A 7,920-nucleotide genomic window follows, 5' to 3' on the forward strand; every position below is an offset into this window, starting at 1 on the left:
CGGCTGCGAAGACGCGGCCGGCCCAGCGGCGGCCCCGCCCGCCCCCCCGGCGGCTGCTGTGGGCGGTGGGGCTGCAGCTCTTGAGGGAAAAGTCGGGCGTCTGTCGGGAAACGGAGTTGTGCAAGGCAGGTTTTGCCTGGAGTCGCAGTGCTGCAGGTGTAGCCGAGGCCAGGGCTGCAGTCAGAGCACCTCCGGAGGCCGTGTAAGCCCTTGTCAAGGCAGCAACGTGTGGCAGCCCTCACCTGGGCCGAGGCCACCTGCTCGGCATGTGGCTCCTGCTAGTGGGAAGGTTGCTGTGGGTTTAAGGATTGCTTCTGTGGGGAAAAAAGGATGACAGCACCTGCCAGAGGAAAGAATGAAGCTGCTGAGATGCACCCGCAGTCCTCTGAACCCACATCGGATTTGCATGCACGTGTGGGTCTTGGTCTTCTGGTGAACTGCTCTAGAATAACTTAAAACCGATGCAGGCAAATATCCTGGAAATACATACATTCCTCCTTTCCAGAGGCATAAACTTAACCTCTTCATAATACGAGTGGAACCTTTACAGTCTTTTATAGAGTTACTGAATAAACCTAATCACTCTAGGCCTCCACTTAGTATCTCAGAGTAGGTGGACTGGATGTTTGTGTTGAATAAAGTAGTTTCTGTGAGGCAGTACTTGCCTAAATGATTTTGTCCTTACATCCAAAACTGTACTGACAGAACTATTCAACTGCTGATTTCAAGATGAAAAATAATTTTACATTTTTCAGTCTTCAGATGGAGTTTTTCTCCCCCAAAAATAACACTTGTTCTTTTACAAACTCATATAATACTGGTATAATTCTTGGGAAAAGAAAAAGAGCCTCTCCTTTACTCCAGCAGAATTTTGGTGCTTTAGGATTTTTCCCACGCATCGTTTCTGTTTGAGAGTAGCAAGAGACCCATGCAAATATGCTCTGGTTGATCCCAGGATGGCTCGTGCAATCCTTACATAGGGCTTTAAGATTACTTTTCATTTCCCCCAAGCATTATTTGAAAGTATGTATATGGCAGAAAACAAGTTATTCTTGCACCCTCCTTTCCCTCCCTCAGAGAGGCACTTTTTGTAGTAGAAGGAAAATTAATTACAGACATGAGCTACTTTCAGAGAGGATGGAGTAAAGAACCACAGAGTTCTTGCTAGCTGTAGGCCTTTACTGTAAGAAAATTCATTGCAAGGCCTATTCTGGTGAATTTGGGTGCCAGAGAGGTTAGCACATATATTACAGCAGAAGCCGGCATGAGGACATTCTGTCAAGGGGGACAAAGATTTCTTCAAAAACTACCAGATCTTAGAGAATATATTTCCAGCAGTAATTCTTTGCACTCCTGAACTGGCAGGTTTTTTTCTGCTGAAACAGTGACACAGATCAATTATAACTGTTTTGTGAAGGTCCTGCTTCCTAATAAGGGTGTTTTTACAGGAGTTTAGGGGGGTTTTGAGGGTAGTTGATGTGGGCATAGTGAGAGAGGTACCATCAGCTTCCAAACTCAGTCACCAATCTCTGATACAGATTACTCACTGTGGTACTGTCCTCTGAAGAACACAAATGTAAAACTGAATGAAAGAAAAAAAAAGTATTTTCAATTACATTTATGGTTCTCTCCCTATGTCTCTTTGTGTGTTTCTGTGAACCGTGTTCCCTCAAAAAATCCACTTACCAGCAACGTACATGTCAACAGGACTGGAAATTCATATTCTACTGCTGCAAGTAAATACACGTATTGACAGGAGGGTAAGAATGTATTTGCAGTTGTGCCCTATTAATGACCTCTCTGGAGGTTGCTCATGCGAGGGCGGAACAGTCATGGACTACGTGTTAAGTGCGGTCAAGTAGATGTTCCGCCCAAATGGCTGTTGCCAAGAAACTGCTTAATTATTGGGCACCAAAAGTAGTTGTCTCATGTTTTGACAGGCAAGAACCTGAAGCGTTTAGCTCTTTTGTTGTTATTATTATTTAGGATATAACTAAGCACCCATTGGTAAAAATCTTTAAGTCATCAACTCTTTTATAAATTTTCAGAGTAACCTAATTTTACAAACATCCAAGTTACGTGGTTATTACCTTACCTAAGAGTAGTGTAACTTCATGAATGCTGTACATGTGAGCAGCCAGTTTGACAGTTCTCTTGAGTATTTCACTGCTCCCATTGGGGTGGGGACTGCTAGGAAACTTGGTGAAAAATTAGTTGCTTCATTGTTTTTTAAAACATCACTAGGGTGACAACTAGAACAAGATGTGTAAAACTAAACAATTACATTTGAGAAAATGGAATCAAGATAGTATTTATTTTCTTACAGCATTGTTACAACATGCAATGCAGTCAGGAAGCTATTGAAATACAGCACAAAATTTAATTTTGTCCTTTTCTTATGATTAGTATGATAATTGCTCTCACTGAAATTTTCAAGAAGCTCTGGACTACCAGAATTGTTCTTGGAACACTTCCCCCCCGGTACTGAGTAGGAACTGTAATTCTTCCAATTTACTTTTCACAGAAATTAAAATGAAGGCAGGAAGGAAACAGAAAAAATAAAAACAAACCAAAAAAACAAACAACCTAAATCACCACTCGTCTACTTCACAGAATGCTAAAATTCAGTGAAGGCTACTAGGGAAATTGCCTGGGGCCTAATGTGGACAATATTGCAAATGTACTGGCTGAACAGACTATAAATAAAACCAAACAAGCTGTCAGGGTATACATGGAATGGGACGGGGAGTAATACAGAAAATGAAACCAGCATGTGTCAGCTGGGTGGTGCGTTCTACTTGCTTGTTGCACGTCACACCTTCCTCCCAGAAAATGAACTCCAAAAGTAAATGAGCTGTAAGGAAAGCTGTCACAAATTATTGGGTATATGGAAAAATGCCCCCATGAAAATATGACAAGATTGAAAAGTCTGAAATTGCTTGCTTGGCTCAGGAAAGCAATATGTGGGACATAAGAAGAGGGCAAAGTCAGGTTCTTCTGTTTTCCTGTGTCACACGCCGTTCAGCTAAATTACAAAGGTAGTGCATCCAAAACCAATAAAAATATTTCCCGCCCTCACACATTAAGAAATTAAATACCCCACAATACCAATCAAGTAACGAACTAGATTAGAAAAGGAACGGGACATTTGTATGGATAAGAATGATAACCAGTTAGAGGTTCATGCAAATGTACTTGGGAAGAGAATTCAGCTGCCAGCCACCAGCACCTGCAGGCAAGCCTTGCCTCGCCCTGACGAGGCAGTGGGTCGGCCTGGGAATCCGAAACCCGGCGCTGCTTACCCTCACACTGCTCCTGTCCTTGTTTACACCAGCCAGGGCTGGGGGCAGGACACCCAAGCCACCAGAGGCTATGCTTGCAGTTGTGAGTTCAATCTGCCGCTGGTTGTCCTCCAGCACCCAGACCAAAGGGATGCAGACTGTTCTCTACTGCACCCCTTGGTGCTTGGCCTCCAAAGCTGGGCTGCTCACCAGCTCCACTGGTGGCTCAGGGCAAACATTTGTAGGGGTCTTTCTAGGTGTTCAGCTTTCAACACGTGCTCAGACATGTCAGTTGACTAGTATATCCATAGCCAGAGAGACCTGAAATGTGTCTTGTAACAACGTTCCTCCACCTGAAAGATCCTGTGCACCAGTATTTTTGACTGCTTAGGCAATGGTTTCCGCTTTTTCATTCACATGCCCACTAATTCTTTGACACCACATCCCACTGAGAGAGACTGTTGTTTCCACATCCGCACTAAATGTCTGCGGAGGCTCCTCTCCACCCCAGTAATGCTCTTACAGCAGCACTTTTCATCCACCCAACACACGATGGGCTTGAAAGTCTTGTTATATGTGATACAGGATGCAAGGTGGTGATGATACAGATGTTTAAATTGCAGGCATCAAAATCACGAAAGGGCACAAGGCCAGCATTAAAACATTTCTGAAGTAAGTGGGACAAGAAGCTGGGTGTAATCAATCTATTCTGTAGCCATTATTTGTCTGTGAGGTAAGTTGGACTCATTTCTCCTTTGGAAGGACAGGGAATGCACAGAAGCAGCAGCTTTACCTGACTCTGAATCCTTCACATTTGACTGTGGAAACCATAGCTAACAGAACAAATAAATAAAATCAACTGCAGAATTAAGGTTTTGTTATATGCGTACAAGTAAAAAACCTCACACTAACCATGGGTTTTCTTAAGGCATCATACATCAAAGCAGGCATCAAATCCTTATTCTTTTGTATTTTGTATATAACTGTTAACTAACTGCATTTTTGTCTTTCCCTACTTTTTCAAAATCACACTGAGATAAAATAACCTTTCTGCCCATGTAGTTTTGAATTAAGCATACCTCCCAAGTGTATCTGGAGAGGTTTGTCATAGCTTCATGAATCCCTGAATTAGCAAAGAAAAATGTTCTGTGCCATAATGAAAACCAGGCTTTTAAGAAACGAAGCAAGTGATTCATTCTTCAAGATAATTTGTACAGAGCACTGTCTCATTAAAAATGATAGAGTGACAAACTAATGATAATTATTTTGGTTGCTCCTCCTCTTGCAGTGGTATCTAGTTAAAAGTAACAGCTGAAGAGTACATTATGATTTTTTGAATATATTTAGACACACTAATAGATGTGGTTTTGCATTTATATGGTGCATGCATAATGAAGACCATTATGCATGGTCTCCATGTGTATATATATAGAGCCAATACTGGACTAAGAAGAAAATGAAGCCGTGCAAATCTTCTGATGTCTTCGTAGGAACTGTTGTTTTCTGAAATAGTTAACTTCAATATAATACAAAGAAAATATAACAAGAAATTCATTTACTCACCATTTAATTTAAAAAATTGGAACACTGATCTAAAAAAGCCCCCGAACTCCCTAACGTTTAAAACAAAGGAAAAGAGCGTCGAAAATGAGTAGTTTGGAACAAAAATCTACTAATGGATAACTATCTAAGGCTAGGTTACTGTACCGTTGTTACAGATGTATCAGTCAGCACTTGCCGAGACATAGAGAATCACAGAAGCATTTAGGTTGGAAAAGACCTTTAAGATAATCGAGTTCAGCTGCTAACCTGGCACTGCCAAGTCCACCACTAAACCATGTCCCTAAGTGCCACATCTACACATCTTTCAAGTACCTTCAGGGATGGTGTCTCAACCACTTCCCTGGGCAGCCTGTTCCAATGCTTGACAACCCTTTTGGTGAAGAAATGTTTCCTCATATCCAGTCTAAACCTTCTCTGGTACAACCTAAGGCCATTTCCTCTTGTCCTATTGCCTGTGACTTGGGAGAAGAGACCAACACCCACCTCGCTACAACCTTCTTTCAGGTAGTTGCAAAGAGGGAGGTGGTCTCCCCTCAGCCTCCTTTTCTCCAGGCTAAATAGCTCCAGTTCCCTCAGCTGCTCCTCACAGGACTTGTGCTCCAGACCCTTCACCAGCTCTGTTGCTGTTCTTTGGACACGCTTGTCACGGTCCACTCAGTGGACTCGTGATGGTTCATTTACTATGATCTTGAAGCGCAAAAATCAAGGCATTATGCTTTAATCAAAGAGCACAATTTTATTGTTTGCCCGTAAAGTGGCGTGTGATGGGTAGAATGACAGAAAGTGAAGAAAAGATAAAGTAAAAAGAAAAAGAAAGAGGATTATAGCTACCACCACGGGTCCAAGGTGTCCTTATGGTCCAGGTCCAGGCAGTGTCCCGCTGGTCCTTCCGATCGTCGTGATCCTTGGTGGGGAAGATCTCCCAAATTTGGTTGCTAAGGAGCCATCTTTTATGCTGAGCAACACACGTTGCTCCTCCTCTGGCCCATGGAATGTTGTCAGTCTCTGCCTTCTCAAGCAAGGTTATCACGCATGTTCTGGTTTGTTGTTACGACAATGGTTGTGATTCATCTTCTGGACAGCTGTTATGTGGCCTTATCGTAGTTGTTCCTTCCAGTGCTGGGTATCAGGGAGCAGCATAGTACTCCTCGTACCATGCAGTTCTCCTTCAGGGTCACTGGGTCTCGGTGTCCATGAGGACCACATTCCATCTCCAGATCTCTGTTAGCAATGTTGAGACAATATCGTTCTCTTTAGACTGACTCTTACAACGCTCCAGCACCTCAACGTCTTTCTTGTAGTAAGAGCCAGACAATACATCTTCTGCACTTCTGGTGATTTGAAACGCATTCCATTACCAGTGTGGTTCTTGACACTGTAATCATACAACTAGGCTCTAGATACAGCACATGGACTGACAGCCTGATGTGGCTGCTGTTGCTTGGCAGTGCACTGATCAGTAACCAGACACACTTCGTTCCCTTTTATGTAATAGCTATTGCAAAGGAAAAGTCAATAATAGGCGAGTTGCCAACAGTTCAAGGATGCAGCTCATAGCCAGGTGGAACGCTCCTGTACATCGGGTTGTTCTTCAAATGCGTGAGGTTAAAATTGATACCCTGCACTCCAGTACTGCATGCATAACCCCACTAAACAAACACCAAGATAACCAAACTGCAATAAGAAAAAAAAAAAAAAGTTTGATAGCCCAACTGAAGTGACAAACTAATGAAATCCAAAGTTTACCGAAGCAATTTAGGAAACTGAAAGCTTTGGTTAACTTTGTTTAGAGAACTGCTGTAAATGACAGAATAAAAATACAGGGGAACATTCTACCTTTTTTTAATTCCAGGATTTTACAGTCTTCCCTCTTCCTCCAAACAAGTTACTGAGTCAAAAAATTCCATACACAGTAACTTGTTTGGAGGAAGAGGAAAGACTGTAAACTAACTAATACTTCTGGACTAGTAACCTAATAGTTGAAGAGGATACTTCTGAAGATGTCACTATCTCAGAAGCAAGCAAGCTGTATCACTGTTCGAAGCTAACCTAAATGATTCCTGGGCAATCTGTTCCCAGTTTCTCAAAGGTTAATTCAAAAATCTGCAAGTTTAGCTTCTTCTAAGGAAAGCTGTTAATCTTTTTCTTTGCTTGTCCTCTGTTTTAAGCAACTATGTTTTCTGTTACATTGTCTCCGCTGCTTGGTATTATTTGCATCCATTTGGGTTTGGTTTGGTTTTGTCATTGATGTACAAGTGGTGTTTTGCTGGATTTTAGCGTCTGCGCCATCCCAGTGCTTGCAATAATGTTAAAAAAAAACACTTATGAAATATATTATTAAGACACATTTGGGCTACAAAGGTCTAGAAAATTCACCATGAATGCGAAGAGGTCTACCTCACCTCGGGTGGCAAGTGGAACGCAGACCTTAGCACACACAATAAAAACTGCTGGGCACTTGTAGCACTAACCTAAATGAAAAGCATGGGCCAGTCCTGAAAACTGCAGGATTAGAGAAAACTTATTTCAGTTTTCCAGGTTAAAACCAGCTATGCAGATTTGAAAATATTAGCATGATTTTTTATAAGAGACTTTAAATACCAGAGCTCCAAATCAGATTCAGCTTGCTAGATCACTGCCTTTTTAAATGCAAATTTAGATAATGGGTTGTGGGTTGTTTTTTTTTTTTTTTACATACTTGCTTTTCATGAGACTTGGAAAACTAAGGTTTTATATGTAGGAGCAGTTTTTTATGAGATGGAGTTTAGTATCTATAACCATTATTCAGACTACACTTACATGAAAAGAAACATGAGGCCTGATGTGCAAAGCCCATGCAAATTAGCCCTCATGTATCTGAAAACATGAGGAATGATCAGGCTGGATTTTAAGAAAGTGGACATTTAACAGTGATTTTGAGCTCTTAGTCACCCAGGGAAGATTTGCTACTATCAGAATAGAACCACCTGTCTGTTTAGAAGGTGTCGTGTCAAACTTTACAGTAGACAGATCCTAGTATCTCCAGATTAAATCTGTGAGCAATTGTATTTGTCAAGAGTAAACATTAAGTTTTCAA

Source organism: Falco cherrug, chromosome 2 (genome assembly GCF_023634085.1).
Source record: "Falco cherrug isolate bFalChe1 chromosome 2, bFalChe1.pri, whole genome shotgun sequence".
Classification (NCBI taxonomy): Eukaryota; Metazoa; Chordata; class Aves; order Falconiformes; family Falconidae; genus Falco; species Falco cherrug.